At 36.7% G+C, this 26,543-nt stretch overlaps 4 pseudogenes; 1 reads left to right on the top strand and 3 right to left on the bottom strand.

Moving 5' to 3' along the window:
- The window catches only part of LOC137728300 (uncharacterized), a 68,511-nt pseudogene that overhangs the window by 26,418 nt on the left and 15,550 nt on the right, over positions 1-26,543 (bottom strand).
- LOC137727591 (TMV resistance protein N-like) lies at positions 298-11,541 on the top strand (annotated as a pseudogene).
- LOC137727448 (protein HIGH CHLOROPHYLL FLUORESCENCE PHENOTYPE 244, chloroplastic-like) lies at positions 11,842-14,231 on the bottom strand (annotated as a pseudogene).
- On the bottom strand, positions 21,226-25,686 carry LOC137727588 (disease resistance-like protein DSC1; annotated as a pseudogene).

Raw genomic sequence — 26,543 nt, 5'->3', positions numbered from 1 at the left:
TAAAAATATTAAAAAAACCTTCCCAGCTCGCGGAAAAAAGATTTGGATCCTCCTGAGTTAATGGAGAGAATCCTCTTGATCAATTATCATAGACAGTAGAATTTTTATCCAATAGCTACAATTATTATAACTTTAAAGAGACCTCCTGTTTGCAGTCTTTAGATAAAAATTCGATGATCGATCATAAAGATCCTTTCCATTGGCTGAGGAGAGGTGAGGATCCAAATCCGTGGAAAAAGAAACCAATAAAAAGCCAGTCAAGCACTCCCTCAAGGTACAGTCTATTGAGCCAATATCACTAAATTGCAGTTCTCAAGTCGTCGCTAAGTAATGGCCGGCCTTCTTTGACCCGTCGGCCCTCTCTCTTTTCCTCTCTTTTCTTCTGCAATCCCATCCAAACGTTTTTTTCTGCAAAAATCCATCTCCATTCACACACCTTTTTACAATTTTCCCAGAAAAATTATTGGGCAAGTATTTTTATATAAATAGTATGTTGCACTTGTTTTTTTGTTGACCGGATAAAGTCTTTGTCTTTGTGGAAAAAAAATCGATCTCCATTCACACACCTTTTTACAATTTTCCCGGAAAAAATTATTGGGCAAGTATTTTTATATAAATCGTAGGTTGCACTTGTTTTTTTGTTGACCGGGAAAGTCTGTCTTTGTGGAAAAAGAAGGAAGCTTTGCTGTGGATTCAAGAACCCTTCTCCGGGATCTTTGATTCATCTGTGTTTTCTGCAAGGGAATTATCTCAGGTGAGTATTTTTTGAAATTTTCCCAAAGCTTTGAACTTTGGCTGGATTTTTGTATGTTTAAGGAGACTTGGGTCAACTCATTTGGGTCAAGTCAGCTTTTTGAGCTCGATATGTGTTTGTTCTAGTTTGTATTTTGTGAATATTGAATCTGCTTGTTTTCATTAGTTAAATTGCTGCTTGGTACACCTGTTTCTGCATCTTTTGGTAGAGAGATGATGAATTGGATTTTGCTTCCTGTGTTGTTTCCATAATTTGGGGTTAATTAAAGCTAAAATATTGTAAAACTTTTGAGTGTTTTCTGGTCTAATTTGGGTTCATTTCTTGTTGCTTTTGAATTTTGTTTCAGGGCTTGGCGTTTACTGATGCTGGGGTTTTGTGGAATTCAGTATTCTTGAGCTCTGGTAATAAAAAATAGCGAATTTAGGCGATTTTGATGGCTTTTTCGATGTATATTTATCAGAACTAATTTTCCTTAGCTAGGGCTACGATGTAGTCCTGACTATGAATGCTTAAATTGTGGTTACAAAGTCAGGATGATGTAGATAACAGTATAAGCACTCATTGTTGTAAAGCAAGTTTGTCATTATGGTTACAAAGTCAAGGATGATGTAGATAACGTTTTCTCTTTGTTCCTATTTTTTAATTACATCGTTCAGCTCATTCAAATTATAATTTAAGGTGTATATTTGTGTTGGATCAAAAATGGAGTGTGTTTTATGAATGAAATTTCTGTATAAGAATGCCCAGGTATTTACATATATATGTGTGTATGCTTAGGTAAATTGTCATTTAGGTAGCTGAGTGAAGTCCTTATGATGATTACGATTTGGGATTTATATTTAGTTATATTAAAAAAATTTATTTGGTTAAAAGAAGAGGGGAAAAATAAAGAGGAAGATAAATTATGTGCGTAGATAGAGATTTCTTAGTTTAAAGTGTGTGAGCTTTGTAAATTTTTTTTAATCTTTCTTAGAAACAGAGCTTAAGAATAAAGAGGAAGAAAAATTACGTGCCTAGATAGTGATTTCTCAGTTATTAGTGCTTTGAATGAAAAAAAAAATATTCATTGTAATATTGGTCCTTTGTGTATCTGATTTGTAACTGTATTTTATATTGCAGATCATTGTCAGGGCAATTTATATAACTAAAGAGTGCTCTTGTTGAGATTGACAAAAAAAAAAAAAGAAAAAGAAAAAAAAAAAAAGGTGAGTCCGGCCACTAACTACCGTTAAGTTTGGAATTTACAAATCTCTATTAATCATTTTGATAAATGCTTACATATGTGTGTGTGTGTGTTGCCATTGCTTTGAATGAAAAAAAAAATTGTTATAGTGTTATTGTTTTGTACATCTTATTTATGACTACGTTTTCTATTGCAGATTAGTGCCACAACAATTTATATAAGCTACAAAGTGCCTTTGCTGAAATTGGAAAGAAAAAAAAAAGGGTGAGCTGACAAGTAATGTCATATTTAGAATTTACAAATTTTTTTAATCTCTACTAATTAATAAAACACTCATTATCAACCAAAACTCTATGAAAGTACTAGTTTAATCCTCTAATTAAAACAGAACATAAATAAGAAATATGGGGCAGAAATTTAATTTCACAAAACCAAATTTTGGTGTTTTTTTTCAAAGCCTCACCTACATGTAATCCTAACTTCCTAATTAAAAAAAAATAAATAAAAAAAAACCCTTCCCACTCCCACATTCTCTATCATTCTCTTCCTCTCTCCTTCTATTTCAAAAACACAAATAAAAAAATTTCTTACACACTTTGTGTGTGCCCATATGCTAGTTATATTGATGATTGTTTATACAATATAAATGTGTCTTGGTATTTGTCTCATTCTTTAAAAAAATTTGGTATATCAAATGTCATTCAATGTTAAATTTGTATTTCCGTTTATTTCTTTTGTAGTGTGGTTCAGTTTTTTTTTTCTTTTCTTTTATAGGGTAAAAAATCTTTGGTGGTGGTTAACGATTTTGTTACTTCACAGTTTAATAAATTTATTGTTCAATAATATTTATGTTGGTTTTTCATAGGGTTTGAGAACGTGGCATTATTTAACGTCAAGTTAGTTTTGTTTGCGTTGCAAGATTCTCTACACAAAAGGTAAGTGATTTAAAACTTCTAAAATTATTGAGTTCAAATTTATACCATCTGGTTTTTATTTTGTACAATTAGAAGAAAGTTTCATATTCTATTTAGGTTTTATTATTCTCAAATTGAAATTTTAATTTTAGTAGTTTGTTTGCATTTAATGTTATATGTGTTGTTTTAATATGTGTGTTGCATCTTTGTAAATTTTTTCCTTTTTCCCAATTTGTTTGCAGCTGTTTGTTTTTCAATTGGTCATAACAATTTGTTTGCAATATGTCTAAAAGATCTATAAATTTAAAGCTTATGGATTATGATGTTGGATTTCAGAGTTGACCCTTTCACAAAAATTATAAAACTTGTCATTATGAGTGAATAAATAATTTTTTTTTTCATTTTTGTTTCTTTTAATTAAGCATATTTAAAAGAAAATTTTTAAGCAGTAGCATTATCAAATATTTTTTGGTTGACTAATCCTTGTCTCTTCAAATTTAATTTTTGTCCTCTCTGGAGTGTTTGTAACTTTGTGCACATGCTCAGTAAGAACTGGGAAACTTCCTCGCATCAGGAGGAGGAGGAGGTGGGGTTCATTCTCTACTTTTCGTTCTTTCACTTTTCTTCTGTTTGAATGCACACAATTTCTACGCCGAATGTGCTGATGAGCAATTCCGTCTTTTTATTTTTTATGGTTTCTTTTTGGTCTAATCTTTGATAATTTCCTCGATAGTCTATATTTTATTGAAAGATGCCTTACAGAGTGCTGCGGACAAAATTTTCTTTTAATAGTTGCATTATCAAAAAAAATTTAGGTGACTAATCCTTGTCTCTCTAAATTTTGAATTTTTGTCCTCCCTGGCATTTGTTACTTAGTCCACATAAGAAGGAAGCTTCGCTGTGGATTCAAGAACCCTTCTCCGGGATCTTTGATTCATCTGTGTTTTCTGCAAGGGAATTATCTCCGGTGAGTATTTTGAAATTTTCCCAGAGCTTTGAACTTTTAGCTGGATTTTTGTCTGTTTAGGGAGACTTGGGTAAAGTCAATTGGATCAAGTCAGTTTTTTAATAAATGTTTATATATACATATAGGGAATTGTTATTATCACTCCAAAAATCTGATTCTACATTCCAAACTTTCTATATGAGGAAAGAAAAATACACTTGTGAGGAGTGTAGAATGAGATTTTTGAAGTGCCAATAACACTTCCCTATATATATATGCCATTGCTTTGAATGAAAAAAAATAATGTTATAGTGTTATTGTTTCGTACATCTTATTTATGACTACGTTTTCTATTGCACATTAGTGCCACAACAATTTATATAAGCTACAAAGTGCCTTTGCTGAAATTGGCAAGCAAAAAAAGACGGTGAGCTGACAAGTAATGTCAAATTTAGAATTTACAAATTTTTTTTAATTATATTGGTAATTGTTTATACATATTTGTATCATTCTTTAAAATCTTTTGGTATATCAAGTGTCATTCCGTGTTAAATTTGTATTTCCGTTTATGTCTTTTGTAGTGTGGTTCAACTTTTTTTCCTTTTCTTTTATAGGTTAAAACATCTTTGGTGGTGGTTAACAATTTCGTTACTTCACAGTTTAATAAATTTATTGTTCAATAATATTTTTGTTGGTTTTTCACAGGGTTTGAGAACGTGGCATTATTTAACATCAAGTTAGTTTTGTTTGCGTTGCAGGATCCTCTACACAAAAGGTAAAACTTCAAAAAGTATTGAGTTCAATTTTACCATCTGGTTTAATTTTATTTTTTACAATTAGAAGAAAGTTTCATATTCTGTTTAGGTTTTATTATACTCAAATTGAAAATTTAATTTTAGTAGTTTGTTTGCATATAATGTTATATGTGTTGTTTTAATATGTGTGTTGCATCTTTGTTAAATTTTTTCCTTTTTCCCAATTTGTTTGCAGCTGTTTGTTTTCCAATTGGTCATAACAATTTGAAAGCTTATGGATTAAAAGATCTATAACAATTTGTTTGCAATATGTCTAAAAGATCTAAAAGATCTATAATTTGTTTGCAATATGTCTAAAAGATCTATAAATTGAAAGCTTACGAAAATTATAAAACTTGTCATTATGAGTGAATGAATATTTTTTTTTTTTCCATTTTTGTTTCTTTTAATTAAGCATATTTAAAAGAAAACTTTTAAGCAGTAGCATTATCAAATATTTTTTGGTTGACTAATCCTTGTCTCTTCAAATTTAATTTTTGTCCTCTCTGGAGTGTTTGTAACATTGTGCACATGCTCAGTAAGAACTAGGAAACTTCCTCGCATCAGGAGGAGGAGGAGGTGGGGGTTCATTCTTAACTTTACACCTCTTTCCTTCACTTTTCTTCTGTTTGAATGCACACAATTTCAACGCCGAATGTGCTGATGAGCAATTTCGTCTTTTTATTTTTTATGGTTTCTTTTTGGTCTAATCTTTGATAATTTCCTCGATCGTCTATATTTTATTGAAAGATGCCTTACAGAGTGCTGCGGACAAAATTTTCTTTTAATAGTTGCATTATCAAAAAAAATTTAGGTGACTAATCCTTGTCTCTATATTTTATTGAAACACTTGTTAGGTGACTAGTCTCTCTCTTCAAATTTTTAGTTTTTGTCCTCAGCTGGTGTGTTTGTAACTTTATGCACATACTCAACAAGAACCGGTACAATTTCAATTTTTCTGTACTAAAATCTGATCTAGTCTCAAATGCAAGAATAGTTCAGATTCTCTTTCTGCTCTGTGTAATCAAATACTCTCGCTTCGATCGCTTCATTCTCTTCTCTAACAGATAGAGAGATGGACTTGATTGGGTTCATTCAAGTTTTCAACATCGTCGTCATCGCCATCGGGACTCTGTTGTACATGTGCTACAGATCATTGACATTTTCTTCCTCGACTTCTTCTGGTGCTGCTGATGCTGCTGTTGATGATAACGATGATGATGTTGATATCCCCCCTCTTCGAGAAAAGTATGATGTGTTTATTAGTTTCAGAGGTGACACCCGTCTTACTTTTACCAGCCATCTTCATGCTGCCTTGCGTGGCAAGAAAATCGAAACCTACATGGACTACAGGCTGGAGAGAGGAGACGAAATTGGACCCGCCCTACGAGAAGCAATAAAGCAATCAAGGCTTTCGGTGATCATTTTCTCCAAAAAGTATGCGTCTTCCACATGGTGCTTGATTGAACCCATTTTTTACTCAAATGCAGAAATAAAAATGGCCAGATGGTTGTACCCATTTTTTACGACATCAGTCCATCAGAAGTGCGAAAACAAGAGGGGAGTTATGCAGATGCATTTGCTGAACTTGAAAATCGTTTCAAGGACCGTATGGATAAGGTGATCGAGTGGAAAGCTGCTTTGGTGGAAGCAACCGGTTTATCTGGGTTTGATTATTCAAACAAAAAAGGGTAACTAACTTTGTAACTTGCATCAATTTCTACTTGTGATTATTTCTTTTCAAATTTTTATTTTTATTGTTTATAGGAAAGGATATTCATTACATAGACCTCAAATTTTTATTAGGTAAATTGAACCTTATTCATAATCAATACAAATATAACACTGAGAAACACAAATTAACCATATTTGACATAAAATTCTAAACCATGACCAATTCACCAAACTTACACAACATGAAACTTTACCCCATATCTTTCCCTCCAATACTTCACTATACTAACGTGTGTGTACCTTACCGAAAACCCCATCACAAAAACATCTTTTTTCGAAAATGAATCACCACATCACCAAGCAATTTGTTATTCAAATGAAAAAAACTACTTAATACTTAATACCATAACCATAAAACCATAAACCACACTCAATATAATTAGCTAAACCAACACCATATTCAACATTCATAAAAATAAAAAAAAAAGGGGGTCAAATTAAACACCTTTAAACCACAAAATCGAAAACAACAAACCATATAATTAGTGAGTGCAGACTTTCCGGCATTCGGGACACCAATTATGCCAACAGACAATGCCTTTTGGTCCTCCGCCTTCACCATTTCCTTACTAAGTAACGTAAATGTTGATAAACATTCAGCATATAATAATAATAATAATAATAATAATAATAAGAATAAGAATAAAGGTCATCGTTGCCTTATATACTTGTATAAACACAATACACAGCTTATCCCAGCTGAAGCAGAACTTGTAATTCATGCGAACTTTCTCGCTAAGCAAACAAATGGGTGTGCGAATTAGCTCAAATCCATGAAACTTTGAGATTGAGTAGGGTGGAGTGGTGGGTTTTACCTTGTTCGCATACAGAGGGACTAAATCTCTTTCCTTCATGAACAAATCTTGCTCTATAGTTTTGCTGCTGCTACTAAATCGGCTTCTACTCGTCCTAATTCCTTATTCTCCTAATCACAAAGAGGAACAATGACGTCGAAGAGAGGGAGCGACACCTGAGGAAAGCAATCTCAGATGACCAACACGTGGGAAAATTTGACAACAGCTGGGCCAAAGGGCATATTAGTAATTCTATTATGCAAAAATAAAAAATACAAAGGAAATGAACCAGTGCAAGGCAAAAACATCAACACACTGCGTGAACAGTGTATTTGAACTGGGTTTACTATACTAGTTAAAGCATTACTTACTATATATCGCTTATCATTTGTAATCCTATTTTGCAGGACGGAGGCTGATTTCATTAAGGAAGTTCTGGAAGATATTTCAACGAAATTGAAACGTGAAACCTTATGTGATTTAAAGGGCATGGTTGGAATTGAAAGCCGTATCGAGCAAGTTGAATCGTTATTAAGCACTAATGATTGGAAAGGTGTTTGCACTGTAGGCATTTGGGGTATGGGTGGTATTGGAAAGACCACCCTTGCTAAGGCTGTGTTCAACAGACTCTCTTCTAAGTTCGAAGCTTCTTGTCTTCTTAACAACGTTAGGGAGAAGGCAGAGCAAACAGACGGAGTCGTTCAATTGCAAAAAACACTTCTTAGAGAGATCTTAAAGGAAGGAGATCTCTCCATAGATAAGAAGAATGTTAAAGAAAGGCTCGGCCGTACAAAGGTTCTCATTGTTTTTGATGATGTTAGTGACTGGAGGCAAATAAAAGATCTAGTTGGACACTACGAAGATGGAAGTAGAATCATCGTAACAAGTAGAGAACGGGGCGTACTCAAGAAAGCTGTTAGTGATGAAAAATATATATATCAGGTTCAGAAAATAAAAACTGATGACGCTCTTCGGCTCTTTCAATTTCATGCTTTCAAGGATAACTCTCCCAGAGAAGATTATACAGAGTTGTCGGCAAGGTTGGTAAAATATGCTGGAGGCATTCCACTGGCTCTTGAAGTTTTGGGTTCCTTATTCTTTGAATGTGAGTGCAAAGACGAGTGGGAAGAAGCATGGAGCACACTGAGAAATAATCCCAATGAAGAAATTCAAAATACGTTGAGAGTAAGCTATAATAGATTACCAAGAAATGCGCAGGAGGTATTTCTTGATATAGCATGCTTTTACAAAGGGGAACCTCGTGAGCATGTAAAAAAGATGGTAGACTTTGGCCAATGGCAGGGTGGTTCATGTGCGGCAGATGGAATTAGAGTTCTCCGTGATAGGTCTCTCATATCGATTGCTTCGAAATTGGAAACCATAGATATGCATGATTTGGTACAAGAAATGGGTTGGTCTATTGTTCGCGAACAATGTATTGGAGAGCCCGGAAGACGCAGTAGGTTGTTCACTGATGAGGATATCTATCATGTATTGAAAAATAACACGGTAAAAGCTGCAAGTGGATTCACAATTTTTTTAAACAATAAAGAAAAGAAATAGATCGATAAAATACTGTGTACTTGCTATGAGAAGACAGCTAGAGAGAACTCATTTACAAAAAATAAGTCATATTCCTACAAATGTAGTTTAGATTAAATTTTGTTGTGTGTTAGTGTGTTCACATTTGTACTTTGCTGTTGGTTGTCAGGGAACTGAAAACGTTCAAGCCATAATCTTTCCCCGGTGGTCATGGATTGGAGAGCAAAACTTGGATCGTGCAGACTTCAAAAAGATGTATAATATGAGATTGCTCAGTGTTGGTTATTGGAAGAGCAAAAAATTAAACCTTAAAACTCTCCTTCTTCCCAATTCTCTTCGTTGTCTTGACTGGGGGGGATATCCTTTGAAATCTTTGCCCCCAGAATTTTCTCCTGAAAATCTTGTTGAGCTTCGCATTACCTTAAGCGAAGTCACGCAACTTTGGGATGGAGGCCAGGTATATGTGCTTGTTATAGTTTTTCTTTTTTTGCGTAAGATGTAGTGCAGAAACTTATTCAGACTAAGTTGTTAATTCTTACCTTTTCTCTTTGATTTGTTACAGAATCCTAAGAACTTAAAAGTGATCAACCTTCATAATTGCAATCGTCTAACTGCACTTCCAAATATCTTGGGGAGTCCAAATATCGAGCACATGGATCTTTGTGGATGTGAAAGTTTGGTAGAAATTCCTCAGCATTTTAAAAATCTTGACAAACTTACTCGTCTTAATCTTTCATATTGCAAGAGTCTCGAGTACCTTCCAGAGATGCCAGACAATATTGAATTCTTAAATTTAAGCTATACTGGCATAAAGGAGTTGCCGTCATCAGTTTGGTCTCATGAAAGAATTTCTTCCTTGGATATTGCCCATTGTGAAAAACTCAAGGAACTTCCAAGCTACACTTGCAAGCTGAAAGTCTCTGGTGCTTTTAGTCTAAATGGCTGCACCTCTCTTGAAAAGTTTTGGGAGCTTCCCGGGGGTATTGGTAAATTAGATTTGTCTCACACAAGAATACAAGTATTGCCCACATCATCAATGAGGTGTCTCCTTTGTCTCACCAAACTTAAACTGAGCCATTCCATGAATATTGCGAGTCTCCTACCGAGAATTTGTGAGTTGAAATCTCTTGAGGAACTTGATCTCTCTCGTTGCTCTGAACTTAAAGTTGTCCCAAGTAGCATCTACGAATTAACAAATATCAAAACGCTCAGCTTTAGTTACTGTCGGAAACTTCGAAAGTTTCCACAGCCAACTGGCTCAGTTGGTTTTCTCTCACTTGAAGTACTAAACCTCCATGGCAGCGGTATATTAGAAATCCCTGAGGGTGTCATTTGCTCAACCTCATTACGGGTTCTTGATCTGGGAGAAACCAAAATTCGGAGCATACCCTCAAGCATTAAACAAGTTTCTCAGCTGTCTAGGCTGTGCTTATTCAACTGCAAGAGCCTTCGATCTTTACCAGAGCTCCCAATGGTACGTCGCCTTCATGCAGATTGCTGCAAGTCACTGAAGACAGTATTGAGTTCAAGGACTGCAATTACACAATGTTGGAATAGATATGAATTGCTACAAGAGGAACATACTTTTTATCATTGCAGAAGGTTGGGTGGTTATGATGCAAGGAGCAGCATAATGGTTGATTCACAGCTTAGAATCATGCGAGTGGCAACTGCGTCTTCAAAGTTAAAAAAAGAGAAGATTTCGTATGTTTCTCAACTGCATCTTCAAATTTAAACGAAGAAGAGGAAGAAAAGGAACGTTGCAATTGTTTGTCCGAGGAAGCTAATGTATGTCTCTCTCTCTCTCTCTCTCTCTCTCAAGTAACATGATGTCAATCAATGTTGCAGGAAAAGTTTAAAGAGGAAGATTATGTATCTCTTTCTCTCTCTCTCTCTGTTAAGTAACAAGATGTCAATCAATGTTGCAGGAAAAGTTCCTTAAAAAGTACTCTGGGCCCTTAGTTTCCATTGTATCTTCGGGAGATAAAATTCCAAATTGGTTCCTACATCAAAATGAGGGGGCTTCAATAAATGTCAGGCTTCCTGCAAATTGGTTTCGTGAAGGTTTCTTGGGATTCGCTCTCTCTTTTGTTGCATCCAGATGCTTTTATCCATATCTGGTGTCTGACTGCAAGTACAATTTCAAAACTGGAGAGGGGGGAAGTCATGAAATCAATTGTTCTTTCACTTTACGATTTGGTGATTTTCCTCATTACATAAATACACAGCATGTGTTCGTATTGTATAAAGACCTTGAATATGAAGAGAAAACAAAATGGTCCTCTGCTTTTTACGACCGCGTCACTGAGGTCTCTGTTCACTTCGGGTTAGACAAGGGATTGGGATTCAATACGGTGGTGGGAAAGTGTGGGATGTGCCTATTGTATGCCGAAGATGCTGAGAAATTAAAATGTCATGTCATGTCGCAACAAGAACAAGATGAGCATGCAGCAAGTGGGAGTGGTGATCCTGAAGCCAGTGGAAGCAATGAATCTGAGGAAGCAAGTGGAAGCGATGACTGAGGAAGAAAGTGGGGGTGGTGATCCTGAAGCCAGTGGTAGCGATGAATCTGAGGAAGCAAGTGGAAGCGATGACTCTGAGGGAGAAAGTGGGCGACGAGGAAGCAAAAGAAGACGACTAGTCTTGGAAGAGATGAGCCAGATGCAAGTCGAAGGGATTAATCTGTTGTTGGTTTAGGGCTGTCGTAAACTGATCTTTAAAAAATAATTTAAAGATAAAAAATTTGAGTAGTTCATCCAGTATTCAACCACAATTCTATGTTAAACGTGTGAAATATATTAAAATTGTCGACATCTATCTCAAAATCTATTTACATCCTAATTAAGGGAGGAGTAAGAGATGAGAAATTTCATACCGACAGGCAGTCATTGTTTAAGAAATATAAAGTATTCATTGAGTTCTACAAATATAATGAATACCTGCGTCATAATAGATCACCTATCAATTAAGATTGTTATACAAACCAAAGAATTCGGTTGATTCAAAAATCGAAGCCCATAACAAAATTTATATAATATATTTAGAGAAAATTTTGTCAAAAGAGAAAACAATTAAAATCGTTGACAAATAGATACAACAAAAATAAAATTCATTGGAACTCCTGTTGAAGAAAATAATAAGCAACATTTACGGAAAAAAATTTCAACGATATTGAGAAAATTACTTGACCTTCTTTGTCATTGATAACTATATTGACAAAATTTAATATAGAATCAACGATATTGAAAAAAGAAAAAAGTGCAAGGCCTCTGAGCTTGTTTCTAATTTCCTCATAAACATACGAACAAAAAGAAAGAAAAAAATGAGTGCAAATAAAACATTCCGAAATACGATTTTCTTTTATCAGATTCACATATTTCATTTTAAGAACTTACCTCTGAAAATGCCAATCTATCGGCAACATCATTTGTGCACTCAAAAAGCCTTGTTAGCTGACAGGTTATTCTCAAGACAGAAACTGGGAGTCTTGTTATATTTGCCTCTTGCCCCACAAACCTTTCACACAATGTTATTACCTGAAAGCAAAACGCACTTTTAAAAACCCCAGACCTTGGTTATAATGAGGGTGAGGCACAGTAGGAGCTGGCCTTAAGTTCAGCTGCAGAGTATAAAAATTAGAGGAAGAAAGGACAATGAAGGGCCTCTGGTGGTAAATAGCCTCGCTCACCTCTTGGGTTGTCCAAGCGCGAGGGCCAGCAAATGTGAGAAGCTTCCCGCTGACTTTCTCATTTCTTAAACCTATAAAGGTCAGAGGAGCTACATCCTAATACCAAAAATAAAAAGTGTTCAGATACCATAACGAGAGGTAAACAAAAAGAAGGTATTTCTAAAATCAACCAGGGAAACGGTCAATGCATGATTAAACTGGGTGTCCATGTATGCAATTCTTGTGGGGCCATCTGTTCCCCATACTGATTTCTCTTCTAATATAGGCACTGCAATACTGCATACTGTCCAATAATCCCCTGAGAATAAAACGTAAAGATAAGCCCTTTCACTTCGTAGCTAAAACTAACATCAAAATAGATATTCCTCTCACAACGAAACACAAGAAACTGTAATGACAGAAGGCTAACTAGCATACATAATTATTGATTGTTCTATGAAATCATGTCCTTGGAAAGATTCGTTTCCGAACATATGATCATTCTCCACGCATATGCATACCTTTTCAGGGTGTGTGTGCTTAGATGCATGCCTGTGTTTTGAATGATTTTTAAACATGCAACTTCTTATAACTCTATCTGGTTTAATTGTTGTTCTGATAAAGAAAGTGAATGGGGGTTGGAGGAGTGCTACATGAGAATAAGAACAATAAGAAGATACGGAAATTAATTTGAAACATCAAGCTGACAGTGAAGCACAAATCTGGATATGCCAGTAACAAGATAGTAAGAGAGGAAGTTTAAGTGAAACCTACTTCCATGAATCCACATAAACGAATTATGACGTGATTTAATTTAAGCATGAATCCTGGAGAAACCAATTCAGTGCAATACTTGATCTCCATAAGTGGAACTTCGGGATGCTTGTCACAGTTGTGGATGGAATAGAAAACAAATAAAATAACTTCATTGTGTAAGAGCAACTTTTCCTTCCCAATCTACCTAAATGGAGAAAATGGTTAGATAAGACCAAAAATGCACGCAGGACACATTAGGAAGTCTGGTAATGTTTACTGCAACATATAAAATAACTTCATGATCTTAGATGGATACACGAATCTCTAAATTGAATCGCAGCATTTTTTTTAAATGTTGAACAATCCATAGACCTTTTCTAATTTATTCCTATTTTTTATTTGAACAAGGAATAACATAAATACACAAAAAGGTAGGAAACCAAAATTAGACAAAAATATGCTTTAATGGACGAACTGATCATTTAACGAATGAACTGCTTGTTCTGCTTTTCAATGATAGCTTCAACAGTTGGGCATTAAAACTCACATTTTTATGGGCTCCTTAAAATTTATAAGAGTTGGTGAATTGGAATTACATTGACAACAGTAGCACGCCAATCTCTTAGAAAACCATCAGGGGTTGGTCTGGGCCTAACCAAGCACCTAACATCATGTCCCTCATCAAGTGCTCTCCTCACAATCTGCCTCCCCAAAGTCTCGGTGGCACCGACCACCAGTATGCTGGACGGGTGTCCTCCGAGCAAGATTCACAGCCCCAGCTCCCGCCCTGGCCGTACATTTCATGAAACGCCACGTATTGGTCCCTGCACACACAAATCAAAAATTGAAAATTCAGTTCTTTTCAAATTTGAAAACAAATATGGGTTCTTTTCAAGTTTGTAAACAAAAATATGGGATTTTTTTTGCGATTTGTGAATAAAAATGGAAAAATGAAAGCTTTCCTGTTGAAGGGAGGAGACGAAAGAGTGGCGGTAGAGGTGGAAGAAGATGACGAAGGAAGGAGATGGTCTGGAGCTAAAGTCCCGCATCATGACAGCGAGGCTTGGAACGAAAGCATTTCGGAGTCATGGTGATGGAGGTTTCCTGGTGTTGCCAGCAGGGTGGGAAGCCTCCAAGCCATTGCCATTTTCAAAGCCCTCTCTCTCTCTCTCTCTCTGTGTCAGCGTATGAGCTCCGTGTTGCCACGTCATTCTCCAAAGTGGACTAAGATTTTCTGCCACTTGTCGCAACTCATTTCTGTCATACAACCTGACTCGCCCTGACCCTGGCATATTCAAGGTCACTTTGGGCCGACTTCCAAACGAAGCCCAATTAGTCAAGACAAGGGGAGGACGTCAAAAAAAAAAAAAAAAATTGAGTAAAACGAGTCTTTGCAAGAGTTGAGTTGATTTGATCAAATTTAAATTCCTTGCATTGCGAATGGTTGGAATTAAAAGTCCATCGAGCAAATTGAATCGTTATTAAGTATTAATGATTGGAAAGGTGTTTGCATGGGTGATATTGGAAAGACCACCATCCACGGCCATATATAATCAAACATAAATCACATATATGTGGGCGTAGGTGGCGTTGTGTTTATAGATTTTATTCAATATGAGAATCCCAAAAGCATGAGTTTTCCCCCTTCCAGGTTGAGCGCGACTGATCATATCTCGCCCTTGCATCACTGGTTCCACACACAGCCTTTATACCCAAAATCCCCAACAAAATATATATATATATATATATATATATATATATATATATATATATTAATACGTAGTCCATATACAAATCAACCGGCCTGTGACTAAGGCATAGGCAGATTTCGTACTTAAATTTCCACAGAGTCCCTCCAGATAAAAGAGTCTGTGCAATTATCCTCTTGAAAAGGTTTGAAAATGTTAGGGAGAACTCAGAACAAACAAATGGACGAGATCGCTTGGAAAAAAAACTTCTTAAAGAGATATTAAAGAAAGAAGATCTATCCATAGGATTGACTTTTGTTAGAGAAAGCCTCAGTCGTACAAAGGTCCTCATTGTTTTTGATGATGTGAGTGATTCAATGCAAATGAAACATTTAGCTGGCAATCGTCTTCAATATGGCATTGGAAGTAGAATCATTATCACGAGTAGAGATAGGAGGACGCTTAGGCCAACTATTGAAGAGGATAAGATCTACGAGGTTGAGGGATTAAAACCAGATGACGCTCTTCAGCTCTTCTATTCACATGCTTTCAAGAATAACAGTACTCCTAGGACAGATTATAAGGGGTTGGCAGAAAAGGCGCTGGATTATGCTGGAGGCATTCCTTTAGCTCTCGTACTTCTGGGGTCCTCATTCCTAAATTTCAAGAGCAAAGAAGAATGGGAAGATGAATTGAACAAATTGAAAGAATTTCCCAATGAAAATATCCATAAAGTGTTAAGACAAAGTTATGATGGATTGGGAAGAAATGAGAAGGAGATATTTTGGGATATAGCTTGTTTTCATAAAGGGAAGGATGTGGACGAGGTAAAACGAATGTTCGATATTCGTGGATTCTCTGCGGCAGGCGGAGTTCTCATTGATATGTCTCTCATATCAATTCTTTCAACAAAGAAAAGAATAGAGATGCACAATCTGCTACAAGAAATGGGAAGCATAATTATACTTGAATAGTGTATTGAAGATCCTTGTCAACGGAGTAGGTTGTTCAAGTATAAGGATGTCCATCGTGTACTGCAAAATAACACAGTAAGAGCTAAGCGTATTCAATTTCTTTCGTTTCTTTTTTAATAAAAACAAATAACGAATTTTAGATGATAACACACCAAAGAAAAGCTCGTCTATAAAATTTAATTACAGATTGAATTTTGTTGTATGCATATTCACATTTAAAATTTGCTCTTATTGTCAGGGAACTCCAATTGTTCAAGCCATATTGGTTCACTCGTATAAGATTGAAGAGCAAAAATGGAAACGTGCAGACTTTAAAGTGATGTCTAACCTAATGATGCTAATTGTGGTTAACTCTAGAATGGTTGATGCTTACTGTAAATTAACCTCTTCTCTAGATCTTCTCAATTCTCTTCGTTATCTTAGGTGGGAAGGATATCCTTTGAAATCTTTGCCGTCAAGTTTTTCTCCTGAAAATCTAGTTGAGCTTCATATGCCCGGAAGCCGAGTTAAAAAGCTATGGAATGAAGAGCAGGTATATATGCCTATTTTAGTTCTTGTATAAAAATGCAGTGTCGAAAGTCTCCCTTATTAATTCTTTGTATTTTTCTTTGCTTTTGTTACAGAGACTTGTGAACTTAAAATTGATCAATCTGAAGTGGTTTGTAAATTTAACTGAAGTTCCAAATCTCTCTGGGAGTCGAGAAATTGTGCACATAATTCTTGGTGGTTGTGTCAGTTTGGTTGAAATTCCTGGGTGTTTTCAACCTCTTGACAAGCTTACTCATCTTGATCTTGCATATTGCAAGAGTCTCAAGTATCTTCCAGAGATGCCAGAGACTTGTCGGTTATAACCGACAGGATTAATGGTTTTTTCGACTAGCCCTTTGGCTCTTTTAGATTCTGTGGGGCCCTCTCAGATTCCACGAGTCATCTGGCCTAACTCTCGGTTGAAGATGATTTTCGGGCTATTTTCGACCCTCTAACCCTCTAGATCCTTCACTTGGAGATGGTCTTAAGGCATTGAGACAACGATGTCTTTGTCAATAGTTTTATGTTCAATTATTTTATGCAAATATTTGTCTACATGGTCTTCATTAACAATAATACTTATTGTCTCCATCTGAAATTTTCCTTTGATTTCTCTCACTCATCTAATCCATCTGACTCACCATTACACCCCCACTAATTCACTCAACCCTTATTACACCCCCACTAATTCACTTAACCCTTTTTCTTCATTGTTGTGCCCTCCAGCTGGATCTCTGGAATTTTCCTCTGATATATACTGAAAGAGAAAAACGTTCGAAATACTGTTTATTCTACAGTGTTTTTTCATTTTTGCCCCTTCCTTATTTCTGTGGTCAATGTTCATTCTACAATGTGATTTTCTTTTTACCCCTGCTTTAGTCTTTAGTCTTTTACTTCATTTCTGAATTACTTCTTCCCTCACCGTTTTATTATCTTGACCCACCTTTTCTCTGGATGCTTCCCCACCATTTCAGACTGGGTTCACCTTTTCTCTGCCTGCCTCCTGCTCTCCCCGTCTCCCTCCTCCCCTCACCTCCCAATCTCCCAACTTATTTTCGATTTGCCGAGTTTGGTCTCCATCTTCTGGTGTTGTCTACTGTGGCTATTATGATTTTGTCTGCCTCATGGACTCTGAAAATATGGCATAAGCTTGATGGGTTTGCATGGCAGGGTTGATTTGGCGCTGACCCATCATCATAGGCCATTGAGTTTTTATCCAACGACTACAAACAGGGGGTTCTTTTAAAATTATAATAATTGTAACCATTAGATAAAAATTCAACGGCCCACGATGATGGATCAAGAGGATCTTCTCCATTAACTCAGGAGAGGATCCAAATCCTTTATTTTTAACCTGGGGAAGAAGTGAGCTGGATAAACCACCAAACAAAAATTAAATTGACGATTCCCCTGCAGCGTGAGGGCGCGTACGATGGCGCACGGAGTACCCGAGGTCCCTTTTATGTTTTCTGACATCCTGAATCTATTTATGACATCTAATTTCTGAAATTCAATTGTTACAGTAGATTTTTATTAATTAGACCTTTTATGTACTTATGTGCATTTATTGTGGAGTTCCCTTCTTCACTAGATTGCGTGGCTTTTCGACGGTAAAGTATTTGTGAGTGGACCTCTTTTAAAATGCATATTTTACTATTAGAACTGCATATATGAAAAACATGATTTAATGGTTACGTTTTATAAGCAAATTGAATTTACATTGTATGAATATCATGTTTTACTGAGAATATTTTGGAATAGCATATTTTATCGAACTTATGTTCTTTGTATTATATATGATGGATAACTATATACTATTTATGAACATGTTTTTACACTTCTTTATAGTATATCTAATGGATGACTATATGCTATGAAGATGTTTTTGAGATATATGTACCTATGTTTGGAAATGGTATATTCAATGTTTTTGTGCTTATCTAGTGGTCACTGTTCTGCCTACGAACGAAGATAGTTGTTGGCTTCGGGTCGAGAGATATAGATATTGGCTTTGGGCCGAAAGATATAGTTCTTGGCTTCGGGCCGGTAGATTAGTTATTGGCTTCAAGCCGAGAGATATAGTTGTTGGCTTCGGGCCGGGAGAGATAGTTATTGGCTACCATGGATGACTAGGATACCACTATTTAACACATTATGCAATATATGTTTTGGAAAGGTTTTTTGGCATACTAGGGTTTTCGGAAAACCTATCACCTATTATGCTATTAGTTTTCATAAAATTTTGGGGGTTAGTATGTTGATAACTGTTTCAATATTATGTGTGTGTGTGCATATATATATATAAACTTGGTTCACTCATGTTTTGTTTTGCACCCCCTCAGGACTTAGAATCGAGGCATACAATCCCGGCATCAAGGCACTCCCGCATCAGCATCTTCGAGTCATCTCGGTGTAGGACCCATTCATTTGGTCATTTAATTTTATATTATTTCTTTTTAGTGTCTCTGTTCAGTTGTATGCTCTAAATACGTTCCTTATTTGCATATTAATTATATATAAATTTATAAGTATTTAATTTATATTCGTTAGTCTCATGCATGTAATTATGGCTTCGTCACTTTTGGGTGTCGGCCAGCATGTGCCTACCCTGGTGATCGGAGGATTTTCAGGGTCGGGCATGTCATGTTCATGTATTTCCATGTTTTGAATATTAAAGATACATATTTTATTTATGTTTATTTTATTTGGCCCAAATTTGCATGCTTGTTTACATGTTCTTAGCATAAATATGACATGATCAGGGCACGAAGCCACATGGAGGCCACAATAGGCCATGACCCATCCTGTAATTTCACCCATTTATGTGTATTGTGTGCTAATTTTTACAATAAAGAGTATATGGTTTATTGATGCATACAATTTAAAGATTTTAGTAGGTAACAAATTCAAGACTTGCTTTTAAGGGTGGGCAAACGGGTATAGGAACCGCGGGTCGGGGCAGGTAATGCGGGTACGGGGTGGGTACAAGTCGGTTCCTAATTTTTAAAAAGAGAAACGGGGCGGGCCGGGCCGGGCCTTTGAAACTTTAGGTTCGGGCCGGTTCCATAAGTGTAGAAAAACGGGTACCCGGACCGACCCGTTTCTAATTATAATGAATGGCCCAGATTGGATGATAAGTTATCGTCCAATCTCAACCGTTAGTTTCAAGATCAACCCTAGCTTCCTCTAGATTCCAGAATCACTCCCTTGCCTTTCCTTCGACCCCATCGCCTCTCCTTGGACTCCCTTCACTCCATCGCCTCTCCCTTGACTCTCTGGACTCCCTCCACTCCATCGCCTCTCCCTCGACTCCCTCCACTACAACTCTCAATCGTCTTCCCCTCACCTCACAGTGCTCACACCAGTCTCACTATCTGGGTTTTAATTTCCTAGCTCCAAGGTGTGGGGGTTGTAGGTTTGATGGAGGTGGGTTCTAGGTTTCTAATATGGTGACGGGTGTGTAGAGAAATAGGGGCCAAGAGTTGAAAGGGTTTGAGAAAGAGAGCTGCGACCTAAGGGCTTTGAAGGTAGAAGTGGAAGGATGGATGGCAGTTGTGCAATCTGTGCTATGTAAGATCGAGAGTTGTAGAGGAAGCTCTCTACGCTGTTGTAGACTGGAGCTCACAAAATGAGGTCTTTTGGGCATAGCGTGGCCGTTTCAACTCTGATGGATGGCGTGGCCTTGGCGAAGGGAGGCGGAGACATCGAGGAAGGTAGAGGTTTCAGGAAAAAAAAAAAAAAACAAAACAAAACAAAAACAAAGAATTGTGGACCCGGCCCAAACCGGGCCGGGTTAGGTCCGGTTCCTATATTAGAATATGTTGTTCCCGGCCCGTTTCCTTTGCACCCGGGTCCGGTCCGATCCCTTCAAAATTGGGCCCGGCCCGACCCGTGCCCACCCCTACTTGCTTTTCCCAACAATCTTCTAATTTTTTTACCATACAAGTTATAATTAGCCTCCTATTTTATCATAAAAGTCTTCTATCTCACAATATAAACCTTCTGATGTCAACAACCTTTTATTATTTTAAACCAATTCCCTTTTTTTTTTTTTTTGGTTAGTTCATATAAACCAGTTCTATACAATTTAGAAGAAGATTCAATTAAGTTGAAAGAAAAATCTCATGGTAATATATAGTTTTGAGTTATGACCTTAAATTTTGTTCGAATCTACTTTGTTAATCCTTTTTTTATAAGGGCTCGTAAACAAGCTTTGTTTTTATGATATAATCATCTCAGTACCAAATATTTCGTTCAATTTTTAAACCTCCATCACTCTTGTTTGATTAAAATATTCCATGAAAAGACAAAAAATAAAATAAAAACCTTTAATTGTTCTCCAATTAATTGTATTGTTATAATTTTTTTTTTTTTTCTAATTTCTTTCATTTGGCTTAAAGGCCCATCCTCGGATGAATTTTTGGATCCGTCACTAGATGGGATGGCTTGAGTCACCATCGGATGTCAACCATCACATGGCCAATCCAGTGTCTTCCGGATATTGGAATGGGGACGTGTCAAGGTCATTCATATATATTTTGCGCATGGCAGTTGAGCTATAAAACCATGAGTATTTCTCTTTTGTCGAATGTTCACTTCCACTAACATGATGGCTTCATAGTTCTCTTAACTTGCATTTGCTTCAGGTCCATGCCTAGGCATAAACTTCTACTCTAAGGCTTAGGCAAAAAAGCCTACATCTCCCAAGGGTATAGACAAATTCAATAATTTGATGCGCCATTCAGGCCAAAAAAAAAAAAAAAAAAAAAAAAAAACCAAAGAAGAGAAGAAAACAAAAACCTAAAAAAGTGAAAGATAATAAAAAAGTTTGTGATCTCAACTCAATGACTGAGCGAGCCTACCGTTCATTGATATTTATAATAGTACAAAGCTAAAAGTAATCCGTGTAGGACAGAACTAATGTCCAAGTGATCTTCAGCAACACCAGTCGTCAAAAAAGACTAGGCCTCTGACCATCATCACTCTCATTTGCTTCCAACTGATCATAACTTGATTCACTGGCTAATGACTCATCATCACTTTCATTTGCTTTGTTCTCGTAACTTGATCCACAAGCTTCCAAATTTTCATCCTGTCTTGTTTCTTCTGGTATTTTTGGTTCCCCTGATACGAAGACATGATCAACTTTGAATTTCTCAGCATCTTCAACATAAAACGGGCATATACCACACTTTTCCACCTTCGCACCGGGAGTGTGTTGTTCGTAAAACTTTGGCAGGTAGAACTCAACAGAGGCCTCATTGGCAAGTTTGTAAACATCAGGGGAGCATTTTTTTGCTACCTCTTCACTTAGAAAGGCCTTATTCCACACATACACGTGATGTCGGTCGTAACAGTAGCCATTCAATCTCCGAATTGGGATGTAGAATAAAGAAGTGAACAGTTCATGGCTTTCACCCAGTAATTTAACATTGAAACTAGCTCTTACCCTTAAGTCTCCCTGGCAGTTGGAAACACAAGAAACAACGACAGAGATAGCGAAACCTGATAAACCTGTTCGAAACCAATCTGGAGGAAGCTTGATATGAACTGAAGATCCCTCACTTTGATAGCCGAAGCTGAACCAAATTGGAATTTCTTTTCCAGGACATACAATGCTAACACAAGGGTTCCCATAAGAGTTCTTTAATGGCTCAGTTGCCACTCGCATAATTCTAATATGTGCTTCATCCATTATGTTGCTCCTTGCATTATGATCCAATTTTCGGCAATCAGAAAAATCAAGTTTCCCAAAAGAGTCGTATTTATCCCAACCTTGTATGAGTGTTGTCCATGAACTTGACACTCTACTCAGCGACGTGCATCCATGTGCTTCAAGGTCACATACCACTGGGAGCTCTGGTAATGATTGAAGCCGCTTGCACCCAATTACGCTTAGTCTATGCAATCGAGAAGCTTGTCTGATGCCTGCAGGTATGCTCCTAATCCTGGTTTCACTCAAAATTAAATGTTGCAATGAGATTGAGCCAAGGAGACCATCAGGGATTTCTAATATGCGGGTGCGACGGAGGTCAAGAACTTCCAAAGAGAGCAAACCAACAGAACCGGATGGCAACTCTTTGAGTCCTCGACAGTCACGAAAACTGAGAGTTTTAAGGTTGCTTAAAATGTAGATGCTTCTTGGGACAACGTTAAGGTTCTTGCACATATCAAGATCTAATGTTTCAAGCCCAATCAGACTTCCAATAGACGAAGGAAGTTTTTCGAGCGCTGTCTCTTTCAAACTAAGAAAGTTCAGATGTTCCATTGGCTCCAAGATTGGAGGGAATTCGTAAAAAGCAGAGCAACCAGTGAGATCAAGTCTCTCAAGAGATTTCAAGTTACAAATGCTCCTCGGGATACTTGAAAGCCTTTTGCAGTCTCTTAGTTGAATGTTTTTTAGAGCAGGGAGAAATTCGATTGATGAGTGTAGCTCTAGAACAGCTGTTCGACTTAAACAAAGATATTCCAAATATTCCATCGGCTCCAAGATCTCTGGGAAGTTTTCAAGTTTAGAGCAGCTAGAGAGATCGAGTTCCCTGAGATATTTCAACTTACAAATGTTGGTTGGGAGACTCACAAGGCTCTTGCAACCAACCAATGATAATTTACTTATATCCCTGGGAAGCTCAGAAACCTGGCCAAGAGATGTGCAGCCCTGTAGATCAAAACAACCAGAGACTTTCAGCTTACACCTGTTGCTTGGAAGTTTCTTGAGGTCTCTACAATCTGTTATATCCATGTAAGAAATTTTTTCGTGAGACCAAACTGATTCAGGCAATTCCTGTATACCACTACGATATAAATCTAAGATTTCAATATTCTCTGGCATCTCTGGAAGATACTTAAGACTTGTGCATCTTGCAAGATCAAGCTGAGTAAGTTTGTGGAGACGTTGAAAGCACCAGGGAATTTCAACCAAACTTTCACAGCCACAAAGATTTATGTCCACAATTTTTAGACTCCAAGAGAGATTCGGAACTTCTGTTAGATATTTAGAGTATTGTAGATTGATCACTTCTAAGTTCACAAGTCTCTGTAACAAAAGTAAAGAAAACTACAGAGAATTAATAAGCAAGACTTCCTACACTGCATTCTTTACAAGAACAAAAATAAGTATATTTATACCTGGGGTTCATTCCAAAGCTCCTTAACTTGGCTTTCAGGCATATGAAGCTCAACTAGATTTTCAGGAGAAAAATTTAACGGCAAAGATTTCAAAGGATATCCACGCCAGTAAAGATAACGAAGAGAATTGGGAAGATCAAGAGAAGCGGTTAATTTCCAGTAAGTGCCAAACTTTTCAGAGTTAACCACAATTAGCATCATTAGGTTAGACATCACTTTGAAGTTTGCACGTTTCAATGTTTGCTCTTCAATCTTAAACCAGTTAACCAATATGGCTTGAACAATCGGAGTTCCCTGACAATAAGAGTGAAGTTTAAATGCATGTACAACAAAATTCAATTAATAATTAAATTTGTAGTAATCTGACATCTTTATATAAATGAGCTTTTCTTTGGTGTGTTTTCATCTAAAGTTTCTCTATTTGCTTTTACTTAAAAAAGGAAATAAAAAGAACTGGAAATTGAATTCATTTGACCCTTACCGTGTTACTTTTTAGTAGATGATACATATCGACATCATTGAACAACCTATTACGTTTAGCGGGATCTTCAATACATTGTTCATGAACAATTGTGCTTCCAATTTCTTGAAGCAAATCATGCATCTCTATGGTTTTCTTTGTTGAATGAATTGATATAAGAGACATATCAACGAGAACTCTAATTCCAGCCCCTGCAAAGAATCCACGAATAGCTAACATTTTTTTTACATAATCCACATGCTTCCCTTTATGAAAACAAGCTTTGTCCAAAAATATCTCCTTCTCATTTCTTCCCAATCCATCATAACTTAGTCTCAACACTCTCTGGATATTTTCATTGGGAAATTGTTTCAATTTGTTCAATTCATCTTCCCATTCTTCTTTGCTCTTACAATTTAGGAATGAGGACCCCAAAAGTACAAGAGCTAAAGGAATGCCTCCAACATAATCCACCGCCTTTTCTGCCAACTCCTTATAATCTGTTCTACGAGTACTGTTATTCTTGAAAGCACGCGAACAGAAAAGCTGAAGAGCATCATCCGGTTTTAATCCCTCAACCTTGTAGATCTTATCCTCTTCAACAGTTTGCCTAAGTGTGCTCCTATCTCTACTAGTGATAATGATTCTACTTCCAGTGCCATACTGAAGACGAATGCTAGCTAAATGTTCAATTTGCATTGAATCACTCACATCATCAAGAACAATGAGGACCTTTGTACGACTGAGGCTTTCCCTAACAAAAGTTGACCCTATGGATAAACCTTCTTCCTTTAATATCTCTTTTAGAAGTTTATTTTGCAAGCGATATAGTCCATCTGTTTGTTCTGAGTTCTCCCTAACATTTCTAAGAAAACAACTAGCTTCGAATTTGGAAGAAAGTCTGTGAAATACAGTTTCAGAAAGGGTGGTCTTCCCAATACCACCCATCCCCCAAATTCCTACAGTGATGCAAGCGTCTGGTGAATGAATGCATAACAAAGATTCTATTTGCTCGATGCGTCTTTCAATTCCAACCAGGCCCTTTAAATCACATGATGATTCACGAATCAATTTGTTCCAAATATCGTCAACCACTTTCTTGACTAAATCGGCTTCTGTCCTGGCAAGTATAATATGATTATGAAGGACAAACAATAGTTAGTAATAAGTATGCCTAAACTAATTTTGTATGAATCAAATGATAACAAGTAGAAAAAAATTTATACAAATTATGGAGTTACTTAATTACCCAGTTTTGTTTGAATTATCAAACCCAGATAGATTGGCTATAGTTGTCAAAGCAGCCCTCCACTTGTGCACCTTGTCGATACTGTTCTTGAAACGTTTTTCAAGTTGAGCAAATGCAACTGCATAGCTCCCTTGTTGTTTTTGTACATCTGATGGACTGATGTCATAGAAGACGAGTATAACCAGCTGGCCATATGCTTCCTTGCATCTTAGTATATGTACAAGTTCATCCAGACACCATGTGGAAGAAGCATAGTTTTGTGAGAATATGATCACCGAAATCTTAGATTTCTCGATCGCTTTTCGCAGGGAAGGTCCAATTTCTTCTCCCCTCACAAGCCAGTAATCTATGTAGGTTTCGATTTTCTTCCGAAGTAAGGCTTCGTGAAGATGGCTGGTAATTCCAAGTCAGGTGTCCTCGCCTCTGAAACTTATAAACACATCATACTTTTCCCGATGAGGAGAGATATCAACATCACCACCAGCGTCAGCATCGGCAGCAGTGGCAGAAGATGAAGAATAAGTAAATGTTAATGATCTGTGGCACATAGACAACAGAGTCATGATACACTCCATGTCTTTCGCTGTTCCTCCCAACGCACAAGCTAATAACCTGATACGGTTTGTAAGTATAATTAAAAAAGAGAATGAAGTGGAACGAGTGGTTGATTATAGATGAATGTAACCAATCAAGCAAGAAAGTCGCAAAACGTTGAAACCTTTAAAGCATTCAACCCAAGCCATTCAAATGGAAACAATGTCATGGTCTGACTTATCACTAGCTTGTGGACAAAGAAAGTTGAGATTTCACAATAAAACCAATGGCAATATGAGGAGTAGCCAAATGACTTATAAGTGCATGCAAGGTCTTTTGTTTTCCCGACGTGGGATTGATACTTTCAATACGCCCCCTAACATGTGATGAATTTACAAACCTAACACATGTACGACACAAATCGGATGACGTAGAGCACTTGTAGTCATTGGACCTCACACGCAAGACAACATGCTTTGGTAGGTAAGTGGCTAAATACCTCGATGGTCTTGAGGGTGAATTATCATTGAATTACATGAGTATAATAGCTTGATTTACAAGTATAATTGCTATATAAGAAATACATAAAATGAATGATTTAATTATACAAAAAAATCAGAGATCACAAAGAATCTCAAGAAAACAGGAAACATATCAATCAATATCATCTATCAATGGCAACATAGTGGCAACATAGTGGTCCTAAAATAAAAAATAAAAATAAAAAAGAACCCAAAAGAAGGAAGAAGAAGAAGAAGGAGAGGGGAAAGGGTCCCGCACCCATAGGAATTTTTTTTGTTTTGTTTTTTTATTTTTAATTTTTTTAATATTTAATTATTTTTTAATCCAGCTGGATTAGTGAGTGATCCCTGTCTCTTGCCACATCAGCACTTAACAG

This window comes from Pyrus communis, chromosome 3 (assembly GCF_963583255.1).
Source record: "Pyrus communis chromosome 3, drPyrComm1.1, whole genome shotgun sequence".
Lineage (NCBI taxonomy): Eukaryota > Viridiplantae > Streptophyta > Magnoliopsida > Rosales > Rosaceae > Pyrus > Pyrus communis.
This window is presented reverse-complemented; position numbering and strand designations above follow the sequence as displayed.